The sequence below is a fragment of the Maniola hyperantus genome, chromosome 7 (assembly GCF_902806685.2).
Source record: "Maniola hyperantus chromosome 7, iAphHyp1.2, whole genome shotgun sequence".
Classification (NCBI taxonomy): Eukaryota; Metazoa; Arthropoda; class Insecta; order Lepidoptera; family Nymphalidae; genus Maniola; species Maniola hyperantus.
In genome coordinates, this window is record NC_048542.1 from 16102403 (window position 1) to 16117284 (window position 14882).

General features: G+C 37.7%; 2 non-coding genes across 2 annotated transcripts; one reads left to right on the forward strand and one right to left on the reverse strand.

Moving 5' to 3' along the window:
• Positions 1-319: 319 nt before the first annotated feature.
• Positions 320-401, reverse strand: TRNAS-CGA (transfer RNA serine (anticodon CGA)). Its single transcript has one exon. It is a non-coding gene; the product is annotated as a tRNA-Ser (tRNA).
• A 9057-nt stretch (positions 402-9458) lies between these two features.
• Positions 9459-9530, forward strand: TRNAE-CUC (transfer RNA glutamic acid (anticodon CUC)). The gene has a single exon. It is a non-coding gene; the product is annotated as a tRNA-Glu (tRNA).
• Positions 9531-14882: the final 5352 nt, after the last annotated feature.

Consider the following 14882-nt stretch of genomic DNA (forward strand, 5'->3'; position numbering starts at 1 on the left):
TAACAAACATTCAAACTTTCAGATTATTATAATACTATATTATTAGGATTATAATCCCACTCGGGGATAATTACACAGCTATCAGTGAAAGAATTACCCCCTGGCTCTGCCCCTGGGCAAAGATAACTTGTTTAATATATTATCTTTGCCCTGGGCAACTACATACCTACAACAGCTAACCTTTATAATAGGTAATAGATTAGATTATATAATAGTTTTAAAAATAAAATTGGTTACCTCGTTTTTCTGTAAATTATGAGAACTTTGTAACTAAAAAAGTTCAAATGTAAATAGAAAAAAAAACGAAAAAAAACCGATCCGCAGCCGGTAGGATTCGAACCTACGCTCCCAGAGGGAATCTGATTTCGAGTCAGACGCCTTAACCACTCGGCCACGACTGCTTACGCAATAAGGCTGAAAAAGCTGTACTATAATTTTTAGCCCTTTAGGCCAATTTATTAAGGGCATGTTATTAAATTTTTTTCGCAGTTTTCTCTTGGACGTCAAAAGTTAAATGAATTAAATGTATTGACAATCGACATTAATTCGTTTACTTAAGGTCGCTATTGAATTAAAAAATTACACTATTACTGACCAGAGATAATTTATTATAATTAATTATTATCTCAGGCCGAAGGGAGTTATTTCCACAGTTTGCATGTGTGTGGAAAAAAGAATCTGGTACAGCGGGCGTTCGAAGCGAGCCAAACCTACCATTTTGCTAATGTTAGTCAAAAGTCTATCAACAATAGTTGGTCGATGCAATGGATTTTAAGTAAGAAAACCACAATGTTACAAATTACAATAAATTAAATTTTCATCAACAGCATTATGTCAACTTTAGGAAATCGTGTTCATAATCATAACAACAGTAGGTAACATTGGTCCAGTCAATAGCTACCCAGTCATTGCGTTCAACGCGACCTCTTGCCGAGATTGCACGGTCATTATAGTGCTCACGTTACGACCTTAGCCTAGGTCATCGGCCTAACCGAATCTGACTCACTCTAGTCACTTGTCACGAACGAGAAAAAAATTTGAATGGATGCTATTTTGACTTGTAATTCCGTAATTCTCAAGCAATTAAGGCCTACCTACCTAGTTGGACAGGGACAGCTACAAACACACTTAAAAACTTTACCTATTTATAATATTAGAATACAGTAGAGATTACTAGATGACGCCCGCGACTTCGTTTACGTGGATTTACTTTTATTAATCCTTTATTTTCCGGTTTAAAAGTAGGCTCCAGGTTTTTAGTAATGCAAAAAATTAGGTCAAATTTAATGCTCAAGACAAACCAACAAACAAACTTAATTTCTATAACTATAATATGGGTAGTGCTATAATAGTCATGCAGTAGTCGTGGGTTGACTTGTGTAGCCCTACGAGATAGGGAGAATTGTCGGTCATGATCGTCAGGATCGTTAAGGACGTGTTTAGGGTGTCTTTTATCGGGAGAGGGCCAACTTTACTGTTGTATTTACAACAGTAAAGTTTTTACACAGTAATAACACAGTATTAAAGTTATTAACAGTAGAGTTGTGCAATATTATTGCAAAACTACGCACCTTTAGGCATTCCACATGGAGGCTTCGTTCTGGAATTATCCAGAAAGTCCAGATCATATTTTCTTGCTGGAGGGTACGTTAACGCCACATGCCCACCCACACACACAAACACCGCACTAAACGCACACACAAAAGTCACTCCTAGCGCCATCTTCATATTATCGTCACTTTTTTATCACAACATTTCACTTTTGCGTAAATTCTCCCCTTATGTCGATTTACTTTTACAAAATGGTCTTCTTCACGACATCTTTGCGTTTCTTTTGACTACGACAGCATTTGATTCTGTAACAATAAAAATATATGTTAAAAATGTAATTTAATCTAGACCTTTTTAAAGGGATCGCTAGCAAAAACTTAGCATATTGTTATACTACCTACCTAAACAAAATCCAATACTACCATCTGCCTCATTTTGTAGTTTTAGTGATTTAGTATTTTTCAAACCCGCAATGTATAGCGTACAAAACTCGAGTCAAAGCCCCACCTACGACGTGGAATTGACTCTAAGTGGCCTACTTATGCAACGTTCGTTAACCTCTAGCGTCAGTCAGATGTTTTATTTGCAATATATCGTAAACTTTTACAAAATTATAGGAAATTTTTCGCGTCTTTTTTGTGGTATCATATCAGTAACCATCAGCAGATATCACCTGTCTTTGTTTTTGCCAGCGTTCTGGTTACGCCCTATATACGACTGACAGACTTGACCGATACCTGATGGATGTATCAACTAGCAAGTTTATTTAACAGCGGGAAGTGGAAACTATACTGCAATATAAGTACGATATACGAACTACTGTCTGGAAATATAATAAGGAAATTGGTTCAGACATAATATTTACAAACCCCGTCAATTACCGCGTGCAACGAGCAACGGTATTGATCTAATTTTCTTTGTTGGCACATAATGGCTGCTTGTTTGTTGCAGTGATTACAGTGTATCGGAATTATTCTTATTATTGTCTTTTACTTTCTATAGAGATTGCCGACAAAACACTTTCACGCGGCTTCGTATATCTTCCATTGATGTGGCAAAAACTTGAATGGCTGGTGATCAACTTTAATACATTGTTAACGCGTGGTTTTTAAACCATCAAAATTTCATATTATTTCATTCTAAATTTCAAAAATCCTTTCTTAGCGGAAGCCTACGTCATAATAGCTATCTGCATGCAAATTTCAAGCCGATCCGTCCAGTAGTTTGAGCTGTGCGTTGATAGATCAATCAGTCAATCAATCTAAATATAAAGATTGATCAATAAAGATTTGTGTTGATCTTGACAACACTTCGCTAAATTAAAATTCTCTTATTTTTAGACTTAGAGAGAAAAATAAAACACACTTAAATGACACAAATGTATAATTTAAAATTGAATTCGAAAGCACTGATATGTTCAATTTCGATTTTAGGGTGCAAAAGCTATTCTGTCGTGGGTATTAAATGGCAAAGTTAAGCAATTATCTCCACTACTTAATTAAATTTCACCTTAATCAAAGTTTCCTAGGCTTAAAGATTCTACACGGCTATTGTAAAATAGAAGATCGAAGCGTTTATAAGTTACCTTGCGATATTTACTATGGAGTTGATTTCTAAACAGAACTTTGCAAAGAAGTCACGTTGCTATTTTTCTAAAAAAATTGTTTCTGTTCCAAATGAAATGAAATGAGATTTGGAAATATTCACTGAACTCCGATGAGCAAATATCGATTCTGTTTTTGCTTTATTCTCAAAGCATTGATGATATTCATTCAAAGAATTAACTCGACAAAGCAAATTGATACTGCTTTAAAATTAAAGCTTTTAATAACCTTTACTAAAACCTGAATGAGTAATTGTAATTTTTACATTGCGCAATTATAATTCATACGGCCAAAATGTCCGACAATAATAATCACACCTGTTAGCATTGCAATTTTATTATAATTTGTTCTCAGGGTGTGTAATTGTGTATATGTTGTTAAAATTTATATTCTTGTACGATATTAAAAATGAATTGTCGTAAAATATAATTATGAAAGATGGATTTATTGATTACTAGCTGATGCCTGCGACTTTATTCGGTTGGATTTAGGTTTTTCAAATTCCCGTAGGAGCTCTGATTTTCCGGGATAAAAAGTGACCTATGTCGCTCTCTAAGTCTTTAACCCATACCCATGTAAAAAATCACGTCTATCCGTAGCTCTGTTGCGGCGTGACTGAAGGACAAACCAACAAACAAAGACACTAACATTTATAATAATATTATAGTGTTGATTCCCTTTCATGTATCAAGAGAGATTTGGCGATAAAGCAAATGGAAGCTAATCAACTACATAATCAACATTAATCAACAACATATGCTCTTTTAATGCAAACTATGACAATAAATAAAATTTTATCGTGATTTTACATTTCTGTAATAATCCAGTTGCAATGAAATAATTATTTTTTTACGCAGACATTATTTTAGAAAAATAAAAGTGTGACTAAAAATAGGTCTAAAAGGTTTGGTAGGTATAACGTAACTATAATTTTCTGTAGTGTAGTAGGCAGTTATACTGAAGGTCGTTTATCTTGCCGTCCGTCCGTCACACTTCACGGTCACTCTCTTAAGTACCTCCAGTTCACTTTCACTGAAGACTAGATCTCGTGCTCATTCATATTTCATTTTGCTTTTATTTATATAATGTCTTTAATTACCACTTATATAATATGTTAAATAACGTATTTTAAATTCTGGTACATTTAAAATTCAAAATTTTGTATAACAGTTTAATGTGCCATAGTAAGTAGGTATACATATTATTATAAGCTGCAATGAACACTGATTTATTTCAAACTTCCTTATTGTGCTTCTTAATAGGTAGGTACTTGCCTAAAAATGGTTAAAATACATATTTGTGTGTTTAAAATTTATAGAGCTATAGCACATTAATTTAACTTTAAATGCTCTATGTATAATTAATGTAGAATTATTTTGTATTTCTTTAATTGAATTATTTTTTCAGGTTTCATGAAATTAACATATTTGTTTAAGCAATTTTTCCACAATTCACCTTTTTAGGGTTCCGTACCTCAAAAGGAAAAACGGAACCCTTATAGGATCACTTTGTTGTCTGTCTGTCTGTCTATCTGTTTAATATCAAAAGGTAATCCATACTAATATTATAAATGCGAAAGTGTGTCGGTCTTTCTGTCTGTCTGCTGGCCTTTCACGGCCCATCCGTTCAACTGATTTTGACGAAATTTGGTACATATATAGCTTGCATCCTGGAAAAGCACATAGGCTACTTTTTATCCCGGAAAATCAAAGAGTTCCCACGGAATTTTTAAAAACCTAATTTCTTGCGGACAACGTCGCTGGCATTATCTAGTAAGTACATAATTGGATTTATAGACTCTGTCTATAAAGAGAACTAGATAGGATCTATCAGCTAACTTGCAGTGGCATCGCTATTCGCATTCCAGATGGCAATCATCTTGAGACTTCTTGAACGCTATCAACAGGTATTTGACGCAATTCATTCTCAAACAGTTTCATCATTACATAATACTTCGCACTACTTGCTCTGTTACGCTAACGACCAATTTTACGATCAACGAATACGTAGAGCATAAAATTATCAAACAAAATAAAACAGAACTAGTATTTAATTTTTAATTATCTAAGTAGCGCCTAACTACTTTCTAATTTATGTAAAAACAAACAAATTGCATATATTATTTACTAGCTGATGTTGATGGTGGAATTAGGTTTTTTTAATATCATGTGGAAATTCTTTGATTTTCCGGGATAAAAAGTAGCCTATGTCACTCTTCAGGTCTTTATCTATACCCATGCAAGAAATCACGTCAATCCTTTGCACCGTTGCGACGTGATTGAAGGACAAACCAATAAACAAACACTTTCGCATTTATAATAAGGGTACTGATTTTGAGGGGAACAAGACATCATTTTTGTTCTTAGTACTTTCAAGGTCGTAGTTTTAAGTTTAACTAGTTTTTTTTTACATTTAGTTTATATATTTTGTTACCTACTCTTGATTTGTTACCTGAATATACTTTTATTTATTCATTTATTTATTTGGCAGTTATAAATCAGACTGTAATAAGGATTTGGGCAGGTAGGTAGGTACTTACCCGGACAATAAAATAAAATTGAACGAATAATGTATTCTGGTCGGGTGTAGGGGAAAGTGGTAAAATGACCACCTGCGAATGTTTATCGTCTTCAACAACGTTGGTGGCCAGTTTCTGTTAATTATGGTTTTTATTTCGCTTTTGAAGCACCGTTTAAAATTGATGATGCAAATGTGGAATTGCATATTCCATGATTTTAAAAATACATTTGACAAACAGTTTGCAGATTACAACAAAATTACTTGATATAATAGGTATTATTACAAACTAAGTACTTCTATCTTATCGCATTGTAACTAGTTCTGTAAAATAGTAATTTTAAAAAGTATCTGTACTTAAAGTAAATCTAAATTTGCACTAATCATACCTACTATCATACTAGGTATCTAATATTATGCTAAAGTGTGTTTGTTTGTTAGTCCTTCCTGTAGGCATTTTAACTTAAGATCGACTTGATTTTTGGCATAGAGATAGTTGAAAGGGCGGAGAGTACTTATTGACCCGGAAAATCAAAGAGTTTTTAAACACCTAAATCTATGCGGACGAAGTCGCGGGCATTAGCTTGTAAACAATAAAATAGACAAATCTTGGAAAAGCTGTATTCGAGCACTAGGTCCTTATATTATGCAACACTCGAGATGTAGTTATTAGAATTGTTTGCTGAAACCTCCACATATTTACATAACTATTTTGACATAGACGCGCATAATGTGCCTCGTAAATATTACAGATATATTATCGTTAACGACAGACTGTTGAAACATGAAGATGAAGATATTCCTCGTATTATTGCTATTGCTATCTAATAGTCATAATATTAAATTTACTTGGCAAAATACACATATCAGTGTGTGTTAGTGGGTAGGTGATGTAGTAAATGTAAAATATTTGTATTGTAAGTGTTCCTAATTTTAAATAAAAATAAATAAAATTAAAGATGTGCCCGGAATAGACGATAATTGGGAGTTGCAAAATTTTAATAGTGTGAATTACATACAATTTTAGGTATACCTACCTAAATACAAGTAGGTACAACTAAAATGTTAAAAATATTGGCAAGTAAACAAGTGAATTGATAGGGTCAAGTCATGTTTAAAATTCTATATTTATATGAAGTGCAAAAAATCTTAATAAGTTGAGAAGGCCTCAATAAAAACTGGATAATGCAAATAAGCATTAGTTATTTATGCAACTGTTGTACAAAGAGGAGCATTAAATATTTTTAATGTTGTTTTAATACCTAATTATCAACAGTTGCATACAAGACTTTATCTTCACCCATAATATTATTATGAATCCTCTATAAAAGATTCTGAGTTGTCTGGAGGCACAGGTTTAAAATATCTGAAAATTCTGGCAGTATCCTCTCAAAACATGAATCCCTCATTTTTTTGTAAACAACAATAAAAATATCGAAGAAAAATGGCGGGGATTCGAATAACTTACTTTTTTTTTTTATAACGCGCGGCGTTCTGGTAGTGAAACGCGCGTGAATGTCAATGTTATTTTTTTGAAATTCATAGAAATACCCATAAATACCACGACCACGACTTAAGGTTCGGTTAGAACGAGACAGATTTATGGCAGCAGTATAGCGCTGTCTCTTTTTCACAGGAGTGTTATAATGAAATTCAGTACAACATTATAACACTCGTTTGGATGCTTTAATGGTTATTAAGACTGGGTGTTTTAATGTTGGCAATAAGCTAACTGTTTCAGAATCTTTTATAGAGGATTTAAAGCATGGGTGTAGACAAAAGACGATATAATATGATAACGATAATACTAAAACCGGCCTATACTCTTAAAAAAAGCTATTCCAATACCTTTTGAATCTTGATAAAGTTGACCAACAACATCGGAATTAGTAATCTTGGAGCCATTTTAATCAATGAATCAAAAAAAGGGTGGTCCTTATATCTATATGGTTTAGGTACACTCATTGTTGTCTACGTCTACGCTAGGTATCAAAGTATATTATAAGCATTTTACATATTAGGAGAAACTGACTGATATACCTATCAACGCACAGTTCAAATTGCAGGGTAGAGACTCTAGAGAACTAAGAATCTGCATTAACTTATCTAAATATCATAAATTCCCCACTAAGATACGATTTTAAGCAACAGGTTTTTTTAAACACGCTACGTGGAGAAAGCCGCAAGGAACGGCTAGTGTAAAACAATCAAAAAGTCGATGACACGTCATTGGATCGATGAGAGATCATTTCACAATAGACGTCAACATAGTTCATATCACAGGCAGTATGTAAAGAATCGAGATTTTTCTTAGTTCTTTTGCTGCGCCGAGAAGACGTTCCGAGTAGGGAATACAGCAAGAATAGTAAAAGTTCGTAATTACATTATAATTATTTTAAAATTACATAAGAAACTACCTACAGCATTAGGCCGCAGAGGCCATTTTATACAGAAATATTTGTGCACAATTCAGAGCAAGGTTGTTGTCGTTTTCCCATGTGTTTTGTGTTTTGTTAATTCAAAATGGCGGGAAAACAATAACGAAATAGTTTCCCGCCAGTTTTTCTGATGTTGCACTTCATTGCGCGATATAAATTATAAATTTTAATTGTGAAACTTGGAGTTCATACAAGGCTACCATAGGTGGCAGCTATTTAGAGTTAATGTACTTGGACTTCGAAGAGCCTATCCTTTGCTCGTGAATTGATCCCTGGTTCAATAGCCAAATTATTAAGAGTGAGCTACTCATACCTGTAGATACATTCTGCTAAGCTATCCTACTATCAATATTCTAATATAATAAATCTAAAAATTGTCTGTTTGTTTGTTCTTATCTACTCTGATCCGTAAGTCAACATTTGACTACATAGTGCTGCACAATCTATATTATACTAGCTTATGCTCGCGAGTTTGCCTGCGTAGACTACATTTTCCAAACCCCTTCGAATCAAATCAAATCATTTATATAAAATAGGTAGGTAATAAATTACGCTTTTTGATGGTCGGTTGTTGGATTTGTAAAATATAGTGGTAATAATTATTTTTATGCGAACTTAAAACTAAAGAGGGTTCCAAACGCACCCATGTCTATCCTATTTCGAAAATTCCTTATTCCTTAGCGGATGTCTACCTTATATATTAGCTATCTGCATGCCAAATCGTTGTCCTCGTTAAACGGGAGAGACAACGGGGACAACGGGATAAGTTTTTAATCATTTTACTCAAATCCCGATGTCCCTGTTAACGGGGATACGGCTAACAGGGACAACGGGACTACATGCCAAATATCAGCCCGATCCGTCCAATAGTTTGAGCTGTGTGTTGATAGTCACCTTTTTTTATTAATTAGATGTTTAATCAAATGCCGCATAATATGCAAGCTTACATATTTTCATAATACAGCTTTGTATGTTATGTAAAGTATAATGTTATTCCCTTCGCGTACTTACTAAGTACTAATATCTGTGTACATGTTATTATTGCCATAACATCGCATTGTGGTTTGCGGTTAGCAAATAGAAATACGGAAATATTATTATGTCTAAAGTGACAGCACTTTTGCTTTAAAATTATAGGACTACCTTAAAGGCAGGTCCACATTGATAGATTTCTGTGTTTTCATTCAATAAATCTGCTTATTCCTAAAAAACTTTGAATAGAAAACTTTGAACCTACTTTAAATGAAATCGAAAAATGTTTCGCTAAAATAATTTATAGAACTGTGCCTTAAATTTTTAATTCGCTAATAAAAATAATCCTATATATTATTTCGCAAGATTTTACATATCCGATATGGTCTAGTGGCTAGGATACCTGGCTCTCACCCAGGAGGCTCGGGTTCGATTCCCGGTATCGGAAGACTTCCTTTTACATTTTTCAGTAGTCTACAAATTTTTACTTTTATCGTACTTTTTGAAATTTATTTGCTATTTTGAATATTTTTTTATTAAAAACCACATCACATCAAACAATAAAAAAAGCTCTACTAAAATGATTTCTTTCAAGCCATGCTTAAAGCAACCTTATGAATATGTCGTTAATGTTTAAAATCGTCTGTGATGAGTGCGCGTATGTAATACCTAATAATAACTGCGATTACATAATGCCATCTGTTAGCGAGTAGCGGCAGTTAATTGCGGGGTTATTATCGGAAGCGCATCAGGGTTTCAGGAACGCAACGGGTACCGTTTGTCGTAACATCTAGTCCAAGAGACCAATGGAAAAATTGCTATTCAATGCCTACATCACTGCGAGCTGTGATATCCTAGTGTTAGGACGTCCGCCTCCTAATCGGAGGTCGGGGTTCAATCCCGGGAGCGCCTCTAACTTTTCGGAGTTATGTGCGTTTTAAATAATTAAATATCACTTGCTTTAACGGTGAAGGAAAACATTGTTAGAAAACTTGCATGCCTGAGAGTTCTCCATAATGTTCTCAAAGGTGAGTGAAGTCTACCAATCGGGACATTGTCAGCGTGGTAGATTATTGCCAAACCCTTCTCACTCTAAGAGGAGACCCGTGCTCTGCAGTGAGCCGGCGATGGTGATGATGATGACTATAATAGTGATAGTCCATACTTAATATTATAAATGCAAAAGTGTGTCTGTCTGTCTGCTAACTTTTCACGGCCCATCCGCTCAACCGATTTTGATGTTTGGTACAGAGTTAGCTTACATCTCGGGGAAAGACATAGGCTACTTTTTATCACGGAAAATAAAGAGTTCCCATTTAAAAACCTAAATCCACGCTGACGAAGTCGCGGGCATCAGTTAGTACACTATAAATCGCAGTTAGCAACACACTTTGATTTATTAACTACTAGTACTACTAGTACTACTAGTTAATAAATCAATGGCAACACATCATGACCGTCTCTCACACTATCCGTAACGCACGTGAGTGTGATGAGCAAACGCAACCATTGTTCAAATTACATACTGGGTTCAAGTAAATGAGTGTATTCATGTAAACTAGCGGGAGTTCGTAACGTAACTTATTATCTTTATATCTGTGATGTACCTACCTACAGTAGGCTTCATAATACAGGGCAAAGGCGTCTTTACCTATGGTGCAGGGTGTGCACGGGTCTAAAGGGGCGCCGAGCGCCCTCTAATGCGACACCTACAAAGATGCATCGATGCCGGCGCTCTCAAAGACCCTGCGCTCGTGTTATGGCCGACGCCGTCATCATTTCAAATTGCACCATTTGCATTCGAATTTCCGTTTCAAAATATAACTGTTAGTATTCCATTTTGACCCTGCTGCGCGATTGCGGGAGAATGACAGCTACAATGTCACGATCGCAATCATTTCTGATTGGTTAACGCACACTCACTATTGGCTACAATGCATTGTTGCAACATGAATCGCACAAATTCAGCCAATCAGAACAATTGAGATTGTAATAATGATTGATGCAGGTTTTAGACAATCGCCCTACTGCTCCTACTCGACTAGAGGGCGCCAGGGTACTGGTTGCACACGGGCGCCACAAGGGCTAGAGACGCCTCTGATACAGGGTGTAACCAGAACGCCGCGCTGGCAAAAACGAAGACAGAATGACGCGTGCGCAAGCTGAGTCCCTGCGAAAACGAAGACAGAATGACGCGTGCGCAAGCTGAGTCCCTGCGAAAACGAAGACAGAATGACGCGTGCGCAAGCTGAGTCCCTGCGAAAACGAAGACAGAATGACGCGTGCGCAAGCTGAGTCCCTGCGAAAACGAAGACAGAATGACGCGTGCGCAAGCTGAGTCCCTGCGAAAACGAAGACAGAATGACGCGTGCGCAAGCTGAGTCCCTGCGAAAACGAAGACAGAATGACGCGTGCGCAAGCTGAGTCCCTGCGAAAACGAAGACAGAATGACGCGTGCGCAAGCTGAGTCCCTGCGAAAACGAAGACAGAATGACGCGTGCGCAAGCTGAGTCCCTGCGAAAACGAAGACAGAATGACGCGTGCGCAAGCTGAGTCCCTGCGAAAACGAAGACAGAATGACGCGTGCGCAAGCTGAGTCCCTGCGAAAACGAAGACAGAATGACGCGTGCGCAAGCTGAGTCCCTGCGAAAACGAAGACAGAATGACGCGTGCGCAAGCTGAGTCCCTGCGAAAACGAAGACAGAATGACGCGTGCGCAAGCTGAGTCCCTGCGAAAACGAAGACAGAATGACGCGTGCGCAAGCTGAGTCCCTGCGAAAACGAAGACAGAATGACGCGTGCGCAAGCTGAGTCCCTGCGAAAACGAAGACAGAATGACGCGTGCGCAAGCTGAGTCCCTGCGAAAACGAAGACAGAATGACGCGTGCGCAAGCTGAGTCCCTGCGAAAACGAAGACAGAATGACGCGTGCGCAAGCTGAGTCCCTGCGAAAACGAAGACAGAATGACGCGTGCGCAAGCTGAGTCCCTGCGAAAACGAAGACAGAATGACGCGTGCGCAAGCTGAGTCCCTGCGAAAACGAAGACAGAATGACGCGTGCGCAAGCTGAGTCCCTGCGAAAACGAAGACAGAATGACGCGTGCGCAAGCTGAGTCCCTGCGAAAACGAAGACAGAATGACGCGTGCGCAAGCTGAGTCCCTGCGAAAACGAAGACAGAATGACGCGTGCGCAAGCTGAGTCCCTGCGAAAACGAAGACAGAATGACGCGTGCGCAAGCTGAGTCCCTGCGAAAACGAAGACAGAATGACGCGTGCGCAAGCTGAGTCCCTGCGAAAACGAAGACAGAATGACGCGTGCGCAAGCTGAGTCCCTGCGAAAACGAAGACAGAATGACGCGTGCGCAAGCTGAGTCCCTGCGAAAACGAAGACAGAATGACGCGTGCGCAAGCTGAGTCCCTGCGAAAACGAAGACAGAATGACGCGTGCGCAAGCTGAGTCCCTGCGAAAAAGAAACCAGCGGGGTGATTAGGTAACTAATCCGACAGTTCATTTGCTGTCTCTCTTCTTCTTCATATTTTGCTTTGCGGCTATTGTTGTCTCTCTCTAGCCGGACGTTTGACAGCAATGATCGCGAGATTTACGTCTGTCGCAAGCCTGTCGCGAGATACGTCATCACCCCGCCCGGCTGGGATCGCGGGCTAACGTCGACTAAACACGTGAGTAAAGCCGGTGTGCGATATATATGGAAATCACTCACGATAGTTAAAACGCTAAAGTATTCTGTAAAATATACATAAAAATCAGCACCCAGATTTTGAGCCTCAATAGCTCAACCGGTATAGGAGTGGACTGAAAACCGAAAGGTCGACGGTTCAAACCCCGCCCGTTGCACTATTGTCGTACCTACTCCTAGCACAAGCTTGACGCTTAATTGGAGAGGAAAGGGGAATATTAGTCATTAAAAAAAAGGCTAATCTTTCTATACAAAAAAAAAAGTGAGTAATGTTTTTACGTTACCTTTAGCAGCTGATACCTTTTATAAGTTTTTAACTGCTCCTTGGCTCAAGCTAGCAAATATGCGAACGTTAAACGTCGTGTACCTACAGTACGCAGCCGAAAGTAATGTACATCGATCTTTAGAAGGAGATAGCAGATGTGTAGAGCGTTGTCCCTGTAGTTGAGATCGACAAAACGTCATATAGGTATGAGTGACAGAGACAACGCTCTACAAAGCCGAATTGTCTACTTTCTGCCGCTGACTGTACGAACACTGCTCTATCGCACACATTTTGTTACTCAGAAAATAAGGGTGAGATGTATAGAGTTAAAACGAGACAGAGCTATATCTCTCACATAAATCAGTCTCGTTTAAACTCAAACATAAGTCTGAGCAAAGTCAAGGTGCGCTCTATAGATTTCAGCCTAAGACAGATCTGGCACTATTGAGTTTGGTCTATAACCACTAACCAGCAGGTGAGGTCACGGCCGCGCATCTTAGTAAACACAAAAACAATGACGTATAAATAACATCTTCCGCTCTGTAGGTATATATAAAACAATGGAGGCAAACACATTGGTAGTGTTGGTAGCCGTACAGGAAATCACTTACCATAAAATGCAACAAGAAACGTGATAGACGTTAGTTCTTATGAATTATGTATTTTTTGTATTTAATTTAGGATTCCGTATTAGGGTGTATAAATTAAAAAAAACGGTCAAGTGCGAGTCAGACTCGCGCACCGAGTGTTCCGTATTACAGTCGTATTTTTTCGAAATTTTGCACGATAAATCAAAAACTAGTAGGTATACATAATAAATAAAAATCTGTTTAGAATGTACAAGTTTCATATGATATTACTTGGTATAGGTAGTTATCTAAGTTTGAAAATTGAAAATAGGTACTTAGGTACTAATATTTGTTCATGAACAGATTTTTTTTTTCTGTGATGTACCTACCTATCCATAAATTCGTGGTTTTCGGATTTGTTTCTTTACATGTGCTATAAGACCTACCTAGTACCTACCTGCCAAATCAGGATTCTAAGTTCAATTCAACGGGATGTAGGTAGGTACTAGGTACCCTATAGGTTTTCTTGACAGACACGACAGACGGACAGACAGACAGACAGACTGACAACAAAGTAAGGCTAGATCGTAGTTCAATTGAATAGTTCATTGGCACTGAGTACTGACTACTGGCACGTGACTGGCAGGTGACTGGCACGTGACTGGCACGTGACTGGCACGTGACTGGCACGTGACTGGCACGTGACTGGCACAGTTAAGTAAGGTAAGCAGGTAGACTTGCCAAGTTAGATTCAAGTTGGGTGAATATATAGGCACGTCCCTTTGAGGCAATATCAAGCCAAATGACGGAAGAATACTTCACTTCCTCAACTTAACAATTACAAAACAAAATGACCTTTATAGCCATGTACTAGATATCAATTTACCACTAATTATTATATTAAAAAGCGACACACTTTAGCCTTTTTAGACTTTATCTCAAGGGGAGAAGGATCAATGCAACTGCAAAATGAAGTTTGCATAAAGTTAAGCGGTTCTAACTCACTTTGTTGTGGTGTGGCTCCACTGCGTTTGGGCGAGATCGGCGAAAGTTCGCCGAACGACAAACCTTTTAACCAGTTGCTAGTGGAGCCACGATATTCGGGATTGGGCGAACGTTTGGCGAATTTCATCATCTTCATGATCAACCCATCGCCGGTTCACTGCAGAGCACGGGTCTCCTCTCAAAGTGAGAAGGGATTGGTAGACTTCACACACCTTTGAGAACATTATGGAGAACTCTCATGCAGTTTCCTCACGATGTTTTCCATCA